General features: G+C 47.3%; 1 protein-coding gene across 2 annotated transcripts in view; it reads right to left on the reverse strand.

Moving 5' to 3' along the window:
* ITGA9 (integrin subunit alpha 9) overlaps positions 1–23,146 on the reverse strand; it is a 391,370-nt gene that overhangs the window by 191,995 nt on the left and 176,229 nt on the right. The window lies entirely within an intron of this gene.

Genomic DNA, 23,146 nt, shown 5'->3' on the forward strand with positions numbered 1-23,146 from the left:
GGGGCAGGGCTAATCCTTTGCACTCATAGTGTTTTGATGATCAAAGCTCTTTTGTGTTGAGCTAAATATGAATCTTGTGTTAGGGGGCAACGCTGAGGGGCCTGGCGTCTCCACAAAATTCATCTTCGGCTGGAGCCAAGGATGAAAGTCTGATGTCTTTCCTTTGGAGCCCAAGGACTTTAAGCCCCAAGGAAATGACAGGTGGGGAGTCCCAACAGGAAAGGAGAGGCAGGGTTATGGAGCCCTGAGGTTCCTCAGAGCTCTTGGGGCACTTGGAGACACTGGAGGGTAGCTTGAGAAGCTCCCGCAGCTGAGCAGGAGAGAGATGGTGGATGTGGCCGCACCTGTGGCAGCTGAGCTGTGGGGCATGGGGGGCAGGGGGAAGTGGCACAGCCACCGCCAGGGCTGGGACCCTGGCCAGGGGCTCTATATGTGTGTCCTGGAAAGCTTTCCGCTGGCAATAGATTCCGTAATCCAGCACAAATAAAATACAAGATCTCTCCAGAGGAGGGAAGGGGTGCCTTTGGATAAACCATGCACCAGATTTTGGAAGCACTTTTAATAGCCTGGTCCTTTCCAGAAGGAAATGCACACCTGGGATCCAAATCCTCTCCGCCTACTGACAACGTAGAGATTGTAGGCAGTGGTGAGAATAATCAATGACTGCAGTCTCACCGCTTTCACAAAGACAGCCTGAGTGCTTCTTTAAACTGACCATGACCACCTTAAGATTTTGCATTTCAACACTTCATGGGGAAATAAGCCAGGTATGATGTCATCATTCTTGGAGGTAGGGGTGACAATGGGGCAGGAAGAGAGAAGTAACAACATTTCTTGGCTACCAATTTTACTCCAGGGACGGGGCCAAGCTCTTCACAGACATTATCTTACTTAATCCTCATAACGCCCCCATTTTTATAGACAAGGAAACAGGCTTAAGAGTTCACATGAATTGCCCTCCATCCCGAAGCCAGTAAATGGTGGAACCAGGTGCATTCTTGGAGCTAGAAGCAAAACTGTTTTTCTTTGAGTCCATAAAATACCACTATTTAAAAGTCATCCCAACCACTTTAGGTTCCAACACCACCCTAAAAAATTACTTTTGACTTAAGAGTATATAGGGCAGGGAGGCAGAAGTAGCTCAAGTGGTTGAGCACCTGCTTCCCATGTACGAGGTCCCAGGTTTGATCCCCGGTACCTCCTAAAAATAAAACATACCAGCAAGGAAGCCAACTCGCATTTGGGAGCAGATGTAGCTCAGTGGATGAGCACCTGCTTCCCATGTACAAGGTCTTGGGTTTGATCCCCCCTACTTCCTTAAAAAAAAGAATATATAGGGCAAGTGTGGAAATGTTTCACCCAATAAGGTAAATGTGAATAATTGATAAATGGGGCCTTGAAGAGACCTGGCTCTAAATGTGAAGTCATTAAAGTTACGACCACCAAAGAGGGATATTCTGGCCTATTTTCTTTTGGGTGAAGAATGAAACTGGACATCTAAGATGGGACGACTGTGCTCTGGCACTGATGACTAGCTGCATACACCTGTTTTAGTAAGCTTGAAAAGCAGCCTCTTATTACACGTTCCAACAGCTCTGGGCAGAGGGGACCCCAAGGACACGGAGCTGACACGGACGCCCAGGGGGCTGCGGTGGCCGGCTTGCTGTGACGCTCCGAGGCCCATCACCTGCCCCCTCGCACTTGAGCTCTGCAGCAGCGCTGAGCCAGGGACAGCCATCAAGTCACAGATGGCAAGCTGAGGTCCCCAGAAGGGAACGGAAAAGACGCACCTGCCGACCACCGCTGAGGTGCCAGGCCCTGTGCTAGTTGGGGGTGGAATCATGCTGCCCACGAAAGGCACGTCAGGTCCCAAACCCTGGTCCTTTGGGTGTGGACCTATTTCAAGGGGCCCTGGAAAAGAAAGGAGAAGCTGCTGCCATGTGCACTGTCATGTGGCGGAAAAGCCAAGGGGCCCGAAAGACTGCTGGCCAGACAGAAGACACTGGCCCCAAGAGGAAGCACGCCATCTAGCCTCTGAAACCCCGAGCCAACCAAGGCCCGTTGTTAAGCCAACCCACTGCACGGTATTTGTTTCAGCCGCTGGGAAGCTAATACACTAGTGCTTTATGCATTCCTACTCATTGAACTATCACACCAGCTCTCCAGGAGGTAGCGCATCCCATCTTACAGACTTGCAAGGGGAGGCTCGGAAACGACCCAGCTTGCCCACGTTCTCACAGCTGCAAGCGGCCAGGGGATGGATCTTAGACTCAGCACCCTCTGACCCCAAGGTCGTGGCCCCTGGTCGGGCACTGAGGCTGCAGACGGCCGACTGTCCTCACAGCCAGATGCTGAGTGCCTGGCCTGGGGGCTCAGTCGTGGATTTTAGTCCCATGACTCCTAGACAACCCCAGGTCCAAGGTCAAGCCCTGATTTGCAACCAGGTCACTCAGGGCAGACTTCCACGTAAATGGGGCCAGAGCAATAGGGCAGTAGTACAAGTGCCATATCTGATCACGCATTGCCCATGTGTACATGTTCTGGTCTGGAAGTCTAGGTAAACAGTGCAACCACCTTGGAAATGAAGGAAAACCTCTCGACTGGAACTAATTCTTTCCCCCTCCAATTTTAGTTTAAAAAAAAGGTAGCTTGACCTCTCTAGCAGCATCCTTTAGAAAGGTGCTATGCTGGCCAGTGTTCATTCCAACGATGAGCAGATCAACAATCTCTTGCCCAAATGCACGTCCAGGGCATTGGAAGCTCCTTGCCCCTACATGATCAGAAACCAGTCCACACCCTCAAAGGACAGCTCCTCTTTCCCACCCTGTGTTTATTTCCCTGAGTTGTAAAGGAAAAAGAGCAATGATAATTAGCGCTTTCTCTTCAGTTTTGCAAGTGCAGCTACCCTCGGCTGAGCACCGCAATTAAGTGGAGAAATTCCTCAGAGGAGAAGAGGCACAAGAATCTGGCTCAGGCCTTAGACACTGAAATTTTACTGCTTAAAAAAAAAATCACTATGAATCAAAGCTTCTAAAGTGGAACAAACAGACCAGAAAGCAAGAATCTACCTTCTCCTGCTAACGTGCACAGGAATCTCCTGCCTCTGACACTGTCAGAGAGCCCAAAGAGGAGAACACCCAGACTGGGGGCAGAAGGGGCAGTGGCTGAGGCTTTACAGGGGACTTAACATCTGCCCAATTTAAAATTTATTGGGTGCCTACTTTATGCCAGGCCACGTGCTGAAACCCCAGGGAAGCAGACATGAAAGATGGTCAGGGAACAGTGAGTCACAGGGGAAACGGCAGGTAATGACGAAGCAGAGCCACATGCACCAGAGGACACCTTGGAGACACAAGCCTCCCAGGGGGACCCCTGGACTGAGCTATAAGACAGGAGGACATTAGACAGCAGGTGGGTAGCAGGCTGGCCCAGCAGTGGGCAGGGCTGCAGTGGACCGCAGGTGATTCCTGAAGGTCAGGCTTGTGGGCAAGGCTGGGGGCTATTGTGGGCAACAGTTAAGAGAGGGATGCTCAGGCAGAGAGCATCTCAGGTTGTACGGCCTTTTATCCTAAAAACTAGAGGGTGGGTAACATGATCCTAGAGGCTGTGCTATGAAAAGATCCCTCTGGGAAGCGGATGTGGCTCAGGCAGTTGGGCTCCCATCTACCATATAGGAGGTCCAGGGTTCGATGCCCAGGACTATCTGGAGAGGTTAAGCTGGTCTGTGCAGTGACCTGGCCCACGTGGGAATGCCGTCCCACACGGGAGTGCCACCCTGCGCAGGAATGCCACTCCATGCAGGAGTGTCAGCCGACACCAAGAGCTGGCGCAGCAAGATGACACAACAAGAGACATAGAGGAGAGGAAATAAGAAGACGTAGCACGATGGGGAGCTGAGGTGGCGCAAGAGGGTAATCGCCTCTCTCCCACTCCGGAAGGTCCCAGGATCGGTTCCTGGAGCCACCTAATGAGAATGCAAGCAGACACAGAAGAACACAGAGTGAATGGACACAGAGAGCAGACAATGGGGTGGGAGGGTGGGGAATAAAACAAACAAAGAAAGATGCCTCTGGCTGCAGCAGGCTCGATTGATGGGGGTCAGACTGGAAGCAGGTGGGCCAGCAAGGAGGCTGCAGGAGGCTGTGCCTTAGGAAGAGCCTCCCGCTGTAGCATGGAAGTGGATTGATGTGGGTGAGGACCAGGGACCAGGCTGGGAGGTTCAGAGGACGCTAGAGAGGACCTCAGTGGGACCCTGCAGTGGGGCTGGAGAAGAAGGGAGGGGTGTGAGAGAGATTTAGGAAGAGCTGATGGCAGGACTTGGTGCCTGGATATGGGGGATGAGAGAGAAGAGTAACGGAGATGCCAGGTGTTGAGTTCGATGACTGAGAAGGCACGAGAAGGAGCAGATGTGCAGTGAGTTCAGGTGCATACACTGTGAACTCTGTTGTGACCCAGACATCTCCTTTTCTGCCCCCAGAATCTAAGTAAGGAGCAAAAAATTGGGGAATCATTTGATCTTCACTTAATCAAGTCTGTGGATTAATTTTGTATTATTTTGAAATATTTGCAGAAATTTTTCCCCTTAGTTTTTCACAGCCTTTCTAAAAATCTATAAGCTGAGTTTTCCAAGAAAGATTATTCAAATAACTTTGAGTGTTCTATCCATGCAATGGTCCAGTCAGGCTTTATTCCTTGTGTAAAATTCCTCTGCAATCCATAATTTGCACTATGAAGTGGTTTCGTTTCCACGTTCTGATCACCCGACTTAACCTGGAAGACACTGGCTCCATTTAAAGTTTCACTAGGGATTGCTGGCACTGGTTAGGTACTCAAAGCACATCAGGATGTTAAACTTCCTTCCCGTCTCATGGAGTAAATGGAGATGTCTCCTGCAGATGTATGTGCAAACTGTTAAAGAGCAATTAACATTTCTTTTATACCATCTCTTCCATAAGATATAAAGGAAGGGAACAGTTCATTTTATGAGACCTGTATTACCCTGATGTAAAACCAGACGAAGACAGTAAGAAACTAAAGAACCATATCTCTAATCAATTTAGATGCAAAAATCCTCAACAATGTATTAACAAACAAAACACAACAATGTGTAAAAAGAAAAATACAACATGACAACGTGAGATTTATTCTAGCTATGCAAGGTTGGTTCAATATTCAAAAATCACTCAATGTGATCCACCATGTCAACAGGCTATGGAGGAAAAATTATATGATTATATCACTTGCCCCAGAAAATGGATTTGACAAAACCCAGGATTCATTCATGATAAAAATGCTCGGCAAACAAGGAATAAAGGGAAACATGTTCACTCTCATAAAAAGCATCTACAAAAGTCCTAGCACCAACATCATACTTAAGGGTGAAAGACTGAATGCTTTCCTTCTAAGATCAGGAAAAGACATGAATTTTACTCTCACCATTCTTATTCAACATGGTACTAACAGTTCTAGTTAGTGCGATAAGGCAAGAAAAAGAAGTAAGACTGTTCCTATTTGTAGATGATGTGATTGTCTATGTAGAAAATATAAGGAAATTCCAAAACCTTCTACAACTAGTAAGTACACCAAGGTTGTATGATACAAGATCAACACACAAAATGCAATCCCATTTGTATATATGTAATATATATTTGTAATAGGAATATCATGGAATCCAAAGTTAAAAATACCATTTCCAATCAATTCAAAGAAAACGAAATCTTAGGTATCAACTTAACAAAGCACATACAGGATGCTGAAATAGAAAAAATATATTCATGGCCTTGGGACAGAAAAAGATTTCCTAAGATGAAAACCACTAACCATAAAGTAAAGGTTTATAAATTGGATTGTACAAAAATTAAGAACTTCTGTTTATCAAGAGACTCCCATTAAGAGACTAAAAAGGATATTGTAATACATATATAACACAAATAACTCATATTCAAAATATATAAAGAACTATTACAAATCATTAATAGATGATACAAATTTAAAATGAACAAAAGATATGAAAAAGCACTTCAAAAAGTGAATTAACATCCAGATGGTCAATAAATATGTAAAGATGCTCAAAGAAATGCAAACTAAAACCACACTGATATTATGAAATTTAAAAAGACAGTGATTCATAATAAAATCTGTTGCCATTAAAAAAACACAAAACACCACCACACTGAAATACCCATTATATACCTACCAGAATGGTTAAAATTTTGAAAGGATAGACAATACCAAATATTTGTGAAGAGATGTGGAGAAAATGGGACTCTTATACACTCCGATGGAAGTAAATATTGACATAACAGCTTCGGAAAACTGTTGACCTTATCTTTTAAGCTACCACACCCTATGACCTAGAAATTCCACACCAAAGTTTATACACAACCCAAAATGCAGACATGTGTGTACCAAAAGACATATGCAAAAATGTTTATAGTGGCAATATGTTTGACAGTCCCAAACCTGAAACAACCCAAATGTCATTAAGAAGAGAATACATAAATAACTTGTGGTGTATTCAGACAATGGAATAGCATCCACCAATAAAAACAAATGAACACTGCTATATCCAATACCGTGGAGGAATCTCGTGGTCACAACGTTGATCACAAGAAGCCAGACACAAAAGAGAACCCACTGGATGATTCCATTTATACAGCATGCAACTCAGGCAAACTAATGTATGGTATAGAAGTCAGGAGCTTGGTACCAAGTGCTGGGAAGGAGTGACTAGAAGAGAACATGAAAGTGGCTTCTGTGGTGCTGGCAATTTTGTTTCTTGATCTGGGTGCTAGTTACATGTGTGTGTTCAATTTGTGAAAATTCCTTCCTTCCTAGAGAAATGTTATGCTTCAAAAATTAGGAGTAAGAAATATCTCCCATCTGACTTGTATGAAGTGAGCCTATAGTATATGTACAAATACGCAAAGATATAAACAGATACAAACATAAGGATGTTCAGCATGATTTGTTAAAGCACAAAACTGGAAACAACCTCAGTGTCTCTCTATAGGGAATGGGTTACATAAACAATGGCCATGTCATACAGTGAAATACTGTGCACCTTTTCAAAAGATGAATAATTATCTATGCATCTCTGCGGAAAGTCCTTAAAGAAAGGTTGTTAAGAGATAAAAGGAATATAATATTATGTTTAATATGAATCCACTTATGCAAAAATAAATGTTCTTAAGTATACACACAGAGGTTTTGTAAATACACAGAAAAATACATGGAAAGATAGTTCTGGGAGCAGAAAGTGAAAGGGAGAAAGGAGAACTTTCATTTTTATTGTATGTATGCTGCCATGTTAATTAAAGTCATTTCTTTAGTAATTTTAAAATCAAATCAGATTAAAAAAATTTAGAACTACATGCATAAGTAATCTAAAATAAGGTGACACAGTGTTAGAATAAAAACTAGAGATTCAGGGGTCCAGCCATCTGTGATTCAGAGTTGGAATCCAGGCCTCAGTTTGCCCATCAATAAAGTGGAGATATAACCCAAATCGTATATGGTTATCAATGAGAATCAAATGACTAAAATACATGGAACACCTAGCACAATGAGCAACATTCCATAGAAAAGCAATAAACAGTGGCTATTTTTTTTTATCATAATTTTAAATGGTAACTTTGATATGAAAATTTGTAAAAACTGCCCTGTTGGGAAATGAATGCTTATTACGAACTGTGCATCTAGCAAGAACATCTTTCACGCATGTGATGGATAATTTTACATGTCATCATGCCTAGGTTATGATGTCCAGTTGGACTTAGATGTGGAGATCATCTGTAAATGGGATTGGTGTCTTCAATATGTTGGGTTCAAGTAGAGGAGGTTACCCTTGATGATCTGGGTGGGCCTCACACGATCAGCCGGAGGCCTTTGGAGCAAAGAACTGAGGGCTACAGAAATAAGAAATTCTACCTCAGGACAGCAGCATCATTCTTACAGGAATTTTCTAGCCTTCTGGGCTGCTCAATGAACCTGACTTGAGAGCCCTTACAAATGCGTGAGCCAAGTCATTAAAATTAATTAGTGTGTGTATGTGTGTGTGTCTCCAACGGGTTCTGTGTTTCTAGAGAACGCTGACTGATAATGCAATATAAACGGAGACCAAACATGGTTTCATCTAGGGGTCTCAGAGGATAAAAACAGACAAAAGAAAGGCTTAATGACTCCCAATCTAATTGCCAAAACTGAAACCAAGGGAGAGAATTCTAAAAATAATTTTTAAACAAAATTTATGAACAGTACCACTGGCTATCATGGTCTTCCAAGACAGGATTTACACTGGGACAAGAGAACAGCTTTATCTTTGGATGATTTCAGCTGTAAACATTGTCTAGACAGACACAGCTCTGAAGAACAGTTGACTTCAAAGGATTCCGGAGGTCCTGTCAAGACAGCAGCCAATGACTTCAACGCAGATGAGTAAAGCTCATTTCTGACAGTTTCAAAGAGATCAGCGATTTTAATTATGACTACATATTACTTGATATGTAACAGCATACTATGTTCACAGATATCATCGTTAGTCTGAAACGTACGCCTCTTTGGCAAGCGCCGGCGCTCAGAAAGGCGGAGGGAACCCGAGCTCCCAGTCTCTGGAACGAGCCGGTGACGGGCAGGGTGGTGTGCGGCCACAGAGGGCAGGACACGGAGCGCGAGTCGGGGCTGGTGACAGCAGGCGGGAGGGGCCGGCTGGCGTGAAGGGTGAGTGGGAACTCCAGCACACAGAAGTGGAGAGGAGGCAGGTAGGAGGAGGTGAGAGTGCATAGCGGAGATGCAGGGAGTGGGGGGCCCACACAAGAACTGGGGGATCCCTGAGAGGGGGGAACTGTCTCTGACGCGGTGCGAGGTAAGAGTGGAGAGGGTCAAGAGTCCGTGGTTCTGTAAGGAAAACCTCAGCAGCCTGACGGGGGACTGGGATCGAGGCCAGCTGGCAGAGGCAACACGGAGATCTAATAGGCACCTGCATGTCGGTGGAGTGGGGGCGACACGGGAAGCAGGGAGCAAGGACGGTGACATCTGACTTTCCTAGGTCTGAGGACCAGCTCCGTCTCTCACAAACGTGAGACCTTGCTCACAGCCCTTAGTCTCTCCGAACCTGTTCTCCCAGGGGCGAAGGGGGTTGACGGAACCAGCCTTGCCTGGTTGTGATGATGACTAAATGAGACCATGAACTTCAAGCATCTCAGAGAGCTCCTGGCGCTCGGTCAACGGCAGCATCATCCCCTCCATCGCCATTGGCACCAGCTCCTGAGAAGGGCCCAGAGCGCAGCACCTCAGGGTGCAGGGAGGCGCTGCAGGTGCGGGGTGGAGGGGGGCACACTAGAGCCAGGTCGCAGGCCCTCAGACACCGGGTTCAGGAGTGGGCTCTTGACTCTGTGGGCAATGGAGACTCGTCCTTTTTTTCAGTCTGCTTTTGGGTAAGAACCCCAGGGGTGACCTGAAACCCTGGCTGGCTGGATAGGGGCAAAGCTGGGACCACCACACACAAGTGAGCCCCCACACGGCTGCCACCTGTGCACGCTGGGGCGGGAGGGCAGCTGCTCCGAGGAGGGGCCTTTGGCCCACTGGCACAAGGTGCTTTACTAGCACTAGCCGAAGCCCAGGTGGGAGGACAGGGGCCCATTTATAAAGAGAATCGCCTTGGGAGGAAGAATTGAGACTCCAGATTAGAGCACTCAGTGGGGTCAGGATGGTGGGGAGGAGGACCCTAACCAGGACAGGGACTGCAGGAGGAGGGGTGAGGGAAGGGGTAGGAATGAATAATTCCACGTTGGCTGTGGTCAAGGAGCTGCTCTGAGATGTGGAGAACGTTTTCCTTTGCAGATGTCAGTTACTCCATGAGGAGAGAGAAACATCCCCAAAGAACTGTTGACCTAGAAGGTCCCTTAGGGATGACGTAGATGCTGGTTCCCCCCCAATCTCCGTTTGTGGGGCTGGTGCACGTTTATCCCCTAGCTTAGCACGTTGGTTGCCTTCAGCTCACAGCTGCCTCTTCTACAGCAATCGTTACATGGGAGGTCCCTCACTTAGGAGATTTGGTGCCAACCCACCCCACCTCACTCCAGGCAGACCCCTAGCAATGGCTGACTGGCATGGGTGGGTGAAAGGTTGGGGACAACTCTAGGTGCAACTCAAGGTCCAGAGCTCCCCTTGGGACCCGGCTGAGGTTAGTCTCTGGCTGAGAACACCTTCCTGCTGACCTCCATCCATCTCCTGCCCCATCCCGTTTCCCACATTCCCCTTCTGTTGCAAGCACTCCCTCAAAAACTGTATGAGCCTGGAGCCCCGCTCGGGTTCTGCTTCTAGAGAATCTGAACACAGCAACGCAGTGTTTAAAAAAAATTGTGGCAGCAGAAAATATATTTAAATACACATGTGCAATAAAATATGGCCTTGCTGGAGGAGCAGAGAGTCCCTGCTCACCTAACATCCTATCTCCAAGCCTTGGACATACCCAAGGGGGAGTCCCCTCCTGCCTACATGGAAAATCCTCTTTGTAGAAATGAAAAAACTGAGGGCCAAAGAGGCAAAGAGGCTCACCAAGTCAGAGCCCGCCTCTTTCTTCATTCTGCACCCATTCTGTGAGGGGGTGAGAATTTGGTAAGGCTCAGAGAGGGAAGTTGTGTCCACAGATGTCTGAAAAGAGGAAAGAAGAGATGCCTCCGTGGCCCTGGAGACCCCTGTGCATCCCAGCCTCTCACCAGGAGCCAAATGTGGCAGAGGAGGCAGTGCATGACCATGGCACGTGGTCTCTGAAGTGACCCCTTCAGGCCCTGAGTGCTCTCAGGAGATGCTGGTCTGCAGAGGACCAACACGTGCTTATTTGCACTTGGCCTGCATGACCAGGAGAAGCTGCATCAGGTGGGTGACAGATTCAGGAATGACTTGTTCATGTGTCCGTCTCTCCCACCAAACTGAGATGAGAGTGGCATGAGGGACAGAAATCAAACTCTCAAGGCCACTCACCCCACATCAGCCCTAACCTCTATTTTTGAAGCTCTAGGTATCTGCAGATTCCCATATACAGCAAATGCTGTTAGTGCCCTGCCCAGATCCCCTTTTCCCGCTGGTGGACTCTGCTCGGGCTGTTCTAGGCATTGGTACGACCGGCACATACCCACAACCTTCAGGAAGGACTGCCCTTGACTGACTGGAGTCAACTCTCCCAGAGATGCCTGGGAGGTTATGCCCTATGATAGGCAGGATTTTAAGATGACCCCCATTGATGCACACCCTCGTGGTGTGGGAAGGATTGTAAATACGATGGATGTCGCTCCCTTGGCTATACTGCATTTCATGACCAAGATGAAGGGATTTTGCTGATGTAATTGAGGTCCTTAATTAGCTCATCAAAAGAGGGATGGTCTGGGTGGGCCTAACCTCCTCAGGTGAGCCCTTTAGAAGAGGGCTCAGGTCCTCCCGGAGCTGGGGACTTGAAGCAGTAGAGACATTCTCCTGCTGACCTGGAGGAAGCAAGCCCACCGTGGATTCCAGAGCTGCCAGGACATGAGCGAGAGCCCAGAAGACAAGCCCTCATTTCAGCTTGGCCCAACTGACATCCGGCTTGCCTGCACAGGCATGTCTTTTGTTAAATTTGGGGGCGTCTTCAGCCTTTGTTTCTTTGAATCGTCTCTCTGCTCCTTCCTTTCTCCTCCTTCTGGGGCTCCCTCCATGCACGTGTTGACATGCTTGATGGTGTCCCACAGGGGGCCTCTGGCTCTGGTCACTTTTCTCCATTCTTTCCTCTTTCTGCTCCTTCCACTGGATGACTTCAATTGCCTTATCTTCAAGTTCACTGATTCTTCTGCCAGCTCCAATCTGCTATTGAAGCCTTCTTGGGAATGTTAAATTTCTCTTACTGTGGTCTTCAGCCGTTCGGTTCCTTTTCATAATTTCTGTCTCTCTATTGACACTCTCTTTGTGCTCATCTATTGTTTCTTGATGCCCTTTAGTTCTTTGTCCATGTCTTTCTCTAGCTCTTTGAGCATATTCAGGACCTTTTTTTTTTAAGGATTTTGTTTGGAATGCCCCAAGACTGGTCCTCCTCAATGATGGTTTCTAATGCTTAATCTTCTCCTTTCCCTGGGCCATCACTTCTTGTCTCTTTGTATGTTCTGCAACCTTTTGCTGAAACCTGGACATCTTGATTTTTTTTTTTCATTTTGATATTTTAATGTGCTATCACAGGAATTTAGACTTTGAGGAGGTATCTTCCTTAAGCTTGTATTCAGCTAATGTTATGACCAAGCTTTCCGAGAATGCCAAGACTAACAAAAACAAACAAAAAGGGAGTAAGAAAACACCTTTCTCAGTCTTTCCTGATTGACCTGTGTGAGTGTTCTTCAGAGCTAATCCATAAAACGAGCTTAAAGAATAGCCCCAGGCCAAAACATAGGGGCCTGCACCGTCCTCTTGGTGTGTGTGCTTTTGGTTCTAAGAATTCCTCCATTTCCACGGATACGAATGTCTCTTCTTCCTAGAAAAGTTTCCTCACAGTCCCAGGCACTGCTCTGTGTCCTGCAGCCAGCAGTCTCTTGCCTCAGGCAGATGACTCGGGGACTCTCTCGGGGTTCTGTAGGAGCCCGGTGAGCCCGCTGCCTTGTGCACAGGGCAAGTACTGGGACAGCGAATCCCTCGGGTCACCACCAGCAGACTGGGCCCGACATGATGCTCCCAGTACACGCACAAGGACTCCCTGCTCCCTTCAAAACCAGGACCAGGATCTACACTGCAGGACTGGGCTAGCTCAGGGTCAAGCGGTGAAGGGCAGGAGAGGGGCCAGCCTGGGCACCACGACATCCTACTGCTTTTTTTTTTTTTTTTGAGCATTGTCACTAAGCATGAATTATAATTTACATTATAGTTCACAGTCTCAAAAATTAAAAAAATAAAGTAACAAAGAATAAAAAATAAAACAATTTTAAAAAGTATAAAAAAAGAAAAAATACACAGTTTATACTCTCTCCAGCACAATTTTGTAAGTTATGACAACATACATAATGGTCTTTATCTGCCATTGAGATGTCATTCAGGACAATTCCAAAGTACCGAAAATGCCCCTATATTTTTCGGTACACCCATTTTTCCCTCTCCCTCCCCTCGGAACTTCCAGGGCCCACTGCCTCCACATCCGTGATAAAAGTTCTTCCATTGCTAGAATCCCAATAAGTCTATAGCAGAAGAGCAGTGAGTCTACTCTAGCCCATAGTTCATCCCCCGATCCTGAGGACTCTGGGACGGTGACGCCCACTCCTCCTCTCATTGAGAGGGGGCTTCCGTCCCCTGGGGCAGATGGATGGGACTCTCTTGCTTGAGTCAGACTCTCTCTGTTCCTTCGATGGTAAATCCTACTGCTTTTAAGCAGTGTTTTTCTTTATTCAGCACTTGCCCTATTACTGCAGTCCTTTAAGTGTTTTCTGCAGCTTTGAGAAAGATGTTTCTTCCCATTCTGGGTAGCTCTTCAAAACTTCTGTGGGGAGGGGTACAGAGCTCTGAAGCTTCGCATTCCACCTTCCCACTGGAGTGGAGACTTGTGTGTGGCTGGGAGTTGTTTTAAGCTGCTACATTTGTGGTACTTCGTTCCACAGCATAAAAACTGACACTACCCCCCTCCCCTGGCGGCCGGATGCAGCGGCATGAAACCTTCCCGCCCTCCCATGCCTCTGGGTAGGATGAGCTCAGTGGAGCAATTCACACTCTGCAGCTCTCTTGGGATTAAGCCAAGGCTACACTTTTCCTGAGACCACATCCTTGACTTCTTCCCTGGCCCCATCCTGTTTCCCCCGTTCCCCCAATAACTCTCTGGGAAAACTCGCCATCTCAGCCTCTGCTTCTGGGAAACCGGACATAAGATGCCACGTTCTACATTCTGTCCTGAGCTTGTTGGTTTACACAGCCTTAAAGAGGCGATAAAGGCTGCGGAGAACAGGAAGGCATGACCCAGAGCTCACGTCAGACCCAAGTATCAACCGGGAAACCAGTGCCCTGGGCAGACTCCCGCTTTAAACGCCACTCTCCACTCTTCCCACTCGGAGTTTCACCGTGCCCTTCTTTTATTTATTCCCACAAAGACTAGCAAGCTCTCCAAAGCCTCAGGCTTAGGCTCAAGGCGTGGATTAAAGACACAGAGCAGGCTCAACCCCCCTCAGGGACAACCTTCTTCTCTTTTTCAGAGTTGTTCAGAGATTTACAAAGGGCAAAGCAAGGAAAGAAAAGGGCTGGGGCTTGGATTATCCTCAGAAATGAATAATAAACTTCCTCACCCCTGACACACCGATGATCTACTACCACACTTCACATAAGCTACATACTTTTATTTATTTTTTTACTACTTTCAACCAAAACTGTATCTTAAACCACAGATTCTTGACCTGGAAGAGAATTCAGGGGCCCATGGACTTAGATGGGAAAAATTTTCTTTTTACATCTATGTTTTTATTAACCTTTAACTATGAGTTTCATTATAAATGCAGGCAATACCCCACAGAGGTATGAGCAAGCTCTGTGACTTTTTCATCAATGGAAAACTCAGATCTTCTCACATCACAGTCCAGTCATTGCAGATACTTTGAAATATTGTTTATGCTCATCGTTACCTAGAATTCCAGTTATTATTTAGTATGTTTAATGAAAAGTAGTAGGTTTTATACTGTATTACAAATGTGGTTTGTTTTCAAAACATTTTGATAACTGGACTTCAATATAATTGGTTTTCTTTGTAATCCTATGTATTTTATAATATGCATCAAAAACACAATTCTGAGAAGGGGGGGCCATAGGTTTCCCCCCAGTTGCCAAAGGACTCCATGGCACACAAAGGGTCAACAACTCCTGTGTTAATGATAAAAGGTACAATTAAAGGGACCATCCCGTGGTTTCTGGCATGCTTCAGAACAGGCTTCAGAAACCACAGAAAGCAGCGCTCTGTTGTTTCAGTCTTCCTAAGCTGTATGAATTCCCTGGTCTCAGCGGTTAAAAATATACCGTCCATTACGTTTTATGACAGGTTCAAGGCCTGGGCTCCAAATCGCCCCAGGAACCCTGGGGTTTTAAGAATTTGGTCCTGGGCAGATATGTTGGGCCAGGGTAGAGCAGAGTTGCTTCAACGCTGAGAGTTATATGAAACCATCTGTTGCCCGAGGTGAGCCCATGGGAGGAGGCGGGTGGAAAGAGGGGGTTCTCGGGGCTTTGTGAAGTGTTCTCTCCTTCTACAAAAAGAACCCTGACCTTTCCAGGGCACGCCTGCTGCTTCATGAGCCCTGAGAGGATCTCTAGAAAGGTGAGATGCTTGCCCTAGATCTTGGTGGTATGTGAAAATCCTCAACTGTGACTGAGTCAAAATACCAATCCCACAAGATTTCCCAATTAAACCACAGTGGGCCCACTGGCTCAATTTGGGGGTTCTCTAAACCAGCCCAATATCTCTGAATGTTTTGCAACTTGGCAAGTGAAGAACGTAGCTGCCCCCAAACCCGTACGAAAACAAGGTTATTAAAATTCCAGTGATTTTCATCAAAGCCTGTTCATTCTTTGGTCTATTGCACTCTCCTTTCTGCCACTGGTTTTGGCAGGGTAGCCAGTGGCCGCCATGTTGTTAGGTCCACTGGATACTCCCTCTCTGCCCTCTTCTTTCTTGACCCCCAGAGGTACTCTTCACAGATGACTCTTTTCTTCTTGAAGATCTTTCATCCCCAGCACCCCCAGGGGATGGTACACTCCTCCCGTCTCCACTGTTCCCTGTCCTTCTGTGTGTGATGACGTGGAAAGCCATGAGTGACACATTTGCTCCCACCCGCTAGACTGAACTCTTTGGGAGAAGAGGCCATGTCACATGCACCTCAGTGTGTCCAGCCTTTAGCACAGCGCATGGCACAGAACAGACACTAAAAATCTGCCGTGATTCACATGAACTAAAGCACACACTTTTCCAAAAGGAAGACCTGAATTTGAAATCACCTCTCCTACAAAAAGTCCACTTTATCCAGTGGACCGCTAGTCCACACACAACGTCAGCATCAACATTTTAACTAAGTGCGGTCCTGAACCTTTATTTCTTTGTTCTGCCACCACTTCCTTTCAGTGTTTATATCTTACACCTCTGTACTGCTTTTCTTTTCAGATATTCCCTCTTTTTAAAGCTTGACTGTTTTAAATGTCTTTTAACTCAAAAGAGGCAATGGTTACCTCTCCATGAAGCATTGTGAAGTGACAATAAAGACCCTTTATCACACCTCATTGATTGAGCTTCTGGGATTGCTGGTCCAATAATACAGAAGACAGACTCTGGACTCTTATTTGCTAGAAAGGGTTGGAAGTTTGAAAAATGGGCCTGAGCGAGGTCTCCTTTCTGTCCCTTTGGCATTTGCATCTGTCACATTTACACTGAACTAACATCAACTCACCACCAATGCCAGGACTGGGCTGGATGCTTTTGCACAGGTTATCTTCTATAAAACCTCCACCAGATTACACCATCAGTATTATTTTTCTCCCAAATGGGGAAACACAAACTCAGAGAAACTAAGTCTGTGAATGTATCATTTTGGAGTTTACTGATATGATCCCAGGAGACTGCTCACTCTATTAGGAATCACAGCTGAATATTCTGATCTATCATTACATTCCCAGCATTTTTAGCAGAAATCATTTATCATATCACCTTCTCATTTCTCCCTCTTCGATTTGGGTAAGTCTTGTTTATTACCTCCTTTCCCACCTGGCCATTAGATGGAAATTTTGCACAAATTTAAGAGGACCTATGAGTTTTGACTGAAAAATGTAAAGAATGAAAAATAAAATCTCATCTTCCTCTTGGGTAGATAAAATATTAAACAGAGCTCCCCTCAAAAATTTGAAATCTAAATTAGGAGAAAGAACCAGTCCTTCAATTCACCCAGTCTAGGGCTGTCCCTTTTCATCTCCAGCACAAGTCTGCTCATTCCTGCTAACGAGCCCTAACTCCGCTCATTAACCCGGCCAGAGCGCACGGGAGACCCAGTGCTCTTCTTCCAAGAGATTCTGTCATCCAACAATAATCACTGTTTGCTATTATGCCAGTTACTTAGGTATTTACCTATTGTTGCAAATTGTTGAGTATTTTTCAGAGATACACCTCTCCTGCTCTTCAGCGATCTGACCTTGCCACTTCCCCCACCAGAGGTGGAGTTTATTTCCCCTTCCCTCGAATCTGGATGGGCCTTAGGATTCACGTGTAACCAATAAAACGTGAACATAATACTAGACAGCTCCCAAGGCTAGGTCAGAAAGGCCGCCTGGTGCTCTGGGGATGCGCACTCTGGAATGGCCGCGTAGGAAGCGTGGAAGCCCCCCCACCCCTGCCCAGACACTTCCAGGCTGGAGGTGCCAGCTGAGCCGAGCCTTCCAGCATCCCTGCCAAGGCGCCAGACGAGCGGATGAAGAAGCTTATATGTGCAGCCCCTAGCCCCAACTTGGAGGCTCCAGACATCAAAGAGCAGAGAGCAGTCATCCCCAAAGCACCCTCCCCAAATTCTTTGCCCAGCTGTGAGCATAATAAAACGGTGGTTGTCTTATACCACTAAGTGTGAGGTGGTTTGTTACAGAGCAGTGGACAATGGAAACACCCATATGCTGTGGGCAAGACTACTTAAGAGTGTCATGGGTGGGAACTGTGTCCAAGAGGGTGCACATAGTTCACATAGTAGGTGCTGAACCACTCTCATTCTGTCATTCAGGAAATAATTCTTTAGAATGTTCCCTGTGCACGGCAGGTTGTGGTAGCGTTTACGAAGATGAACAAGAGAGCATCACACCGTGCAGGGATATACCATTGGTCTTTAGATGGAGACAAGACCTGTTCACAAATAATTCTAACACAGACCTTAAGAGACAAAATGTTAGAAAAATTCAGAGGAAGAAACCCTATCCTTAAATTAAAGGATGGGCAGAGTGTTTGACAGGAGGAAAATGTGTGGAGGAATGACATGGGTGTGTGTAGAGTGCAGCTTCTGTGCACGCTCCAGGCAGAATAGAAGCAAAAAAGCCCAGAGCATGTCCCGTCTCAAGCAAGGGGAGGGGATTCCAGTGAAGAGTTTGTTGCTGAATGGATGAAAAGTAAGGGTGGGGAGCAGGTGTGGGTCCCACCTACCACATGGGAGGTCCCTGGTGTGGTTCCCGGTGCCTCCTAAAGAAGACGGTGAGGTGGCGTGACAGGTAGGTGTGGCAAGCTGACCCAACATGATGACACAACAAGAGACAAGAAGGAAAACATAATGAGAGACACAACAAAGCAGGGAATGGAGGTGGCTCAAGCGGTTAGGTGCCTCCCTCCTTTGGAGGTCCCAGGTTAGGTTCCCGGTGTCTCCTAAAGAAACAAGGAAGATGAACAGACACAGCAAGTGCCAACAATGAGGGAGTAGAGAGAAATAAATAAACAAAATAAATCTAAAAAATAAACAAAATAAGGTGTACCATTGCTTGCTTTGATGAGTCACAAACTTTGGGGATGATGAGCTACACCTTAGTGGCTGAACCCCTCCAAGACAAAAACGTCAGACTCTGGGGGGTCCATCTGTCTGCCCAGCTCCTCTCCCTCAGTTCAGGAAATGCCTGGACTGACAGCCTCCACTTCAAGGGCTATCCTAATCTGAAGTTTCAAAGACACCCTGATGCTGATAAAAGCCACCATAAAAAACTCGGTCCTGCTAACACTATAAAGCAGTGTTCATGCCTGCAACACTGAGTCACTGAAAAGTGCAGTACGAGTCTATTTTGTTGGACCAGGAAAGTGTCTTTGGGAACTTTAAGCTCAGAGCCACGTGTACCAAAGACAGACCCTCAAAACTGGCTCGCATGAGTTGGATGAGCTGTCTAGAGCCCCCAACGCAGCCTTCTTCATGAGACTAGAAACAGAGGTGATAGAGTTCTTGTTGGTTTAGTTTGTCCACTAAATCTCTGCCTATCTGCATGACAGTCCATAAGGTATTTTTAAAAAAGAACAGAAAAGACAAAGGAGAAAATAGTTAAAGCTTTTTGGTGTTCACCTTCACAGATGTCCTAAACGTTTTCTGATAGTAGAAATAACTGATTTTTAAGTTCTTAAAATAGTATTCGTGCTACATTTATAATCTCTTTCATCCTCCCTTTTTAAGTGAGTAAATTAATAATGTTTTTTATGTTAGAAAGGGAAACATAAATGATTGAAGCTTTTATGATGTCACTACTCTCCCCAATCAAGATAATTTTGACCATAATTTTTAAAAGCATATTCCAGAAATACAGCCTTATGGAGCACCCCGAGAGTCCCTGATCCCTCCCACCCCCCGTCCAGACCACCTGTTTACAAGTAGGTCAGCTCAGAGCCAGGGCTTGAAGGAGGCTGCTCCGTGTAGAAAAAGCCAACACGACGATTCGGATACCCACTTGTAACTGAAAATCCCTGCTTGGATTTCCATGCCAGCGAACCTGGCAGGAATTGGCAGACTGACGGCCAATGGTGAAACACAGGGCTCCCCACCAATTCAAGACGGCTCCTGGTAAAAATGAATTATTTAAAACGAACCAGCCGTCCTTTCACAGGACCGTGCCTGCCAGGGGTCCGGGCCTGCCTGACACCACTCCTGAGTCTGGGCTGTTCTGGGGCTGTGATGTCATTTCTACCAGATTCGTAGGGCTTCTCACCCCTCATTGCTACGACAGGCAGCCCCCAACCTTTTAACCCCATTCTTCCCTGGAAATGTTATATTCTAAACCTAGACCAGACAATAAACAAAGCTGCTAGCTACCGAACAGTCATCTGGTCTCTTTCAAGTATCTTTTACTATGTAGAGCATAAATCCATCATATGCTGAATGCTGATGCCTTAAACTAATTTGGAAGGTGGGAGTCACGCAGATATCAAATTCCACAATGGCTGAGATTTAGATTCCATCCACAGTTAAGGCTCATCCTACCATCAGACTTGGACTTGTCCTCAGTCTCATCTACGCTAAAGTAATCGCCAACTGTCTCTCAACGGACAACTCTGCTACCCAATTTCACACCACGAATCTAAGGTTTCTCCTGGTGCACACATCAAAGGCTTCCTGAAAACACTTGTGTTTCCAAGGAAATGGGAAGACACTGAGAGTTCCCTTGGTCTCTGCCAAGCAACAAAGGAGCTACAAGCCTTGCTGTTGCCACGGTCTCTGTACTGAGTTACAATCCCCCAATATCTCTCATGCAGGCCAGGAAGTGGGCACGTGCCAAGAAACCATCAACTTTCCAGTGTCTCTACCAGACAGGACAATATTAAACACCAAGGGAGGAAATGGCACAGAGCCTGACGGGACTTCCTCTCCTCCGCAGCCGTGGCCGACCACCCAAAGAGATCCGATGGGAAAAGCCAGAATTCGGAGAAGCAGCCAATGGGGGGGGGGGCACATTTCCCTCTGTGGACAGCCTCCTCGCTGACCCCTTCTCAACCTCACTTTAATCTCACGCCAAGGTGGAATACTTACCTGGCAGAGGTGATCCCCTGTACCTGTCCAACCAAAAGTATACCTGATGGCACTCCCCAAAGCCTGGCAGACACAGAACTCCAGGGAAGGTCTGTTGGGGGGCTCTGTGGGCTCATGGATTCACACAACTCTCAAAGGAGAGGTTTTCCAAGGGAAACAGCATTCCTTTAGAGCGGCACACGTGGCCATTTAAACTTTAGCTGCATTAGGAACATTTCAAGCGCTCAGTAGCCTCGGAGAGCTGGTGGCTACTGTTTTGGAGTGTAAGGATAGAACATTTCTGCCCTCACAGAGAGTTCTACGGAGAGCACCGCGCCAGCGAACAGCTGTAAATCTGTCTACCTGGGAAACCTGAGCCCCTGTCCGATGACAGGGCAGCAAATCTCAGCCTTTGCTCAGTACCACCACCGAAAATTACACTTGAAACGGGATATTTCCTCCCACCGTAAGGAGGCCGACTCCTGATGGAAGATGTAATTGCTTGGTTTAAAAGCCAAAACAAGCATTCTACGACCACTGCGGCCCAAATGACGTTCCCCACCAAGGCATGTCCAGAGCCTCGGTGGTGCTGTGGGTGACAGCCGGTTTTAACAGGATCTCTGAAGGGGTTACTAGGGAAGGTGCCGCCACCCTGAGCCAGGGAGGGCTCTGCGCCAGTACCACGGGAGGCCCTCGAAGAGGAGGCCATTTGAACACAGGCGGAGGCGGGTGGGGGGAGAGGTGCCACGTGCCCAGGCAGGGCTGGGGCCCAGGTGGACAGCCCGCCACCCCAGGGCCTTCTGGGAAAGCACGGCCCTGCCGCCATCTTGATCCTGGACTTGCGGCCTCCACGGCTGAGAGACAGTCGCTTCCTGTCGGTTGAGCCGATCAGAATGGACAAACCCAGTCGGTGACTTCAGCCTAAAAGGGTGGGGAGCACGCAGCCATCCATTCGACCTGGGAACAGCGATGACCCGTTGGCACTTAGGGCGTCAAAGCGTGCAGCTGCCCCTCAGGGGGAGCGACTGACCGTGGGGCCTTCACCTCCCACACAAGCTACACCACGTGGCGAGCAGAGACACAATTTTTATTTTATTTTTTAAAAACCTGCCCAGCCATTCCAAGTGATTCCCCCAGTAAATGACCATCAATAAATAACCAAACCGCGTGATATTTTTTTTAACCAGCCGCCCTCCCTCGGGGAGACACTGAGGGCAGTAAAGAAACAAATGCATCTTTTTAGCCTCAGTTTCTAATAAAACGTTGCTTGCTCAGCAGCGGCTGAGCGGTTTTTCCAACATTGCAGGAGTCCACCTCCTTTCAGTATGACTATTATACCGCAGATGAGCATATGGTCTGAGTTTCCAGAGGGCTTTATGAATACTTATTCCTTCCAGAAACCACATGAGAAAACACTTGTTCCTATTTTATTAGGGGTGAACAGTTGAACGCCAGAGAGATTAGGAGACCTGCCCGAAGTCTCACGGTAATGAAGTGGCAGAGTCAGGCTCAGAAGTCACACCGTCCGTGGCGGGGAACGGCGGTTTCTTGCCTGACCTACCACATTAATGTCCTCTGGGGCGCCCTGCCTCCTCTGCTGCACTCTCCAGAACATTGTCCACACAAGAGCCAGTGTGATCTTAAAATACAAGCAAAGGGAAGCGGATGTGGCTTAAGCGGTTGGGTGCCTGCCTAATACACAGGAGGTCCCAGGTTCGGTTCCGGTGCCTCCTAAAGAAGATGAGCAAGACAGCGAGTGGATGTGATGGCCTGGCAAGGTGAGCTGATGCAACAAGATGACGCAATGAGGAAATACAATGGAGAGACACAACAAGCAGGAGAGGAGGTGGCTCAAGCCATTGGGAGCCTCCCTCCTACATAGGAGGTCCCGGGTTCGGTTTCCCGTGCCTCCTAAATAAAAGCAGACGAGCACACAATGAGCGGACGGTGAGAGTAAAACGAGGGGGGACAGAGAGAAATAAATAAACTAAATCTTTTTTAAAAAACACCAAAAACCACACACCCCATTGGTGAGAACCTTTCAATGGCTCCCCATTGCTTATCTAATTAACCCCCCCCCCCAGCACAGTCCTCCAGGCTCCCTGTGAACTGACTCCGACCATGTGTCCACCTTCTCCACTCTCCCCCCTGGCGTCACACTCCAATCACATGCGCTCCCCTTTGTCCCTGAAACACTCACCCTGCCTCCAGGCCACCACTGTGGCTGTGCCCTCCCTCTGCGATGCTTTGCCCGCCAACACTTAACGCGGCTAAGCCCTTCTCAGACACATCGCCCTGTCATTTCCCACAGAACAATCCATTTCCACGTGTGTGTTTATTACGTGTACTTCCTACCATCCCCACCGGGTGGGAAGATCTGGGAAGAGCAGCCCTGCCTACTTCATGGACTGCTGAACGCCCAGCCCAGAACAGGCCTGGGCGACGAGTTCCTGGAAAGATGGCCTACTGTGCGTCTCCGTCCAGCCTCGCCAACGGCCTTGGTGCTTTCGTGGCGGGGCAAGGAGACCTCCCTTTGTGCCCCATCGATTTCCCTCAACTTTCTGAAAACGAGCTCTCCTTTCAGGGATTTTGAGGGTGGGGTGGGAAGCACAGAACTCCACCAAGGACAACCGCCAAAACCAACACTTTTCAAGTTTCCGTTCACAGGGAGCGAA

This window comes from Dasypus novemcinctus, chromosome 31, assembly GCF_030445035.2.
Source record: "Dasypus novemcinctus isolate mDasNov1 chromosome 31, mDasNov1.1.hap2, whole genome shotgun sequence".
Taxonomy (NCBI): domain Eukaryota; kingdom Metazoa; phylum Chordata; class Mammalia; order Cingulata; family Dasypodidae; genus Dasypus; species Dasypus novemcinctus.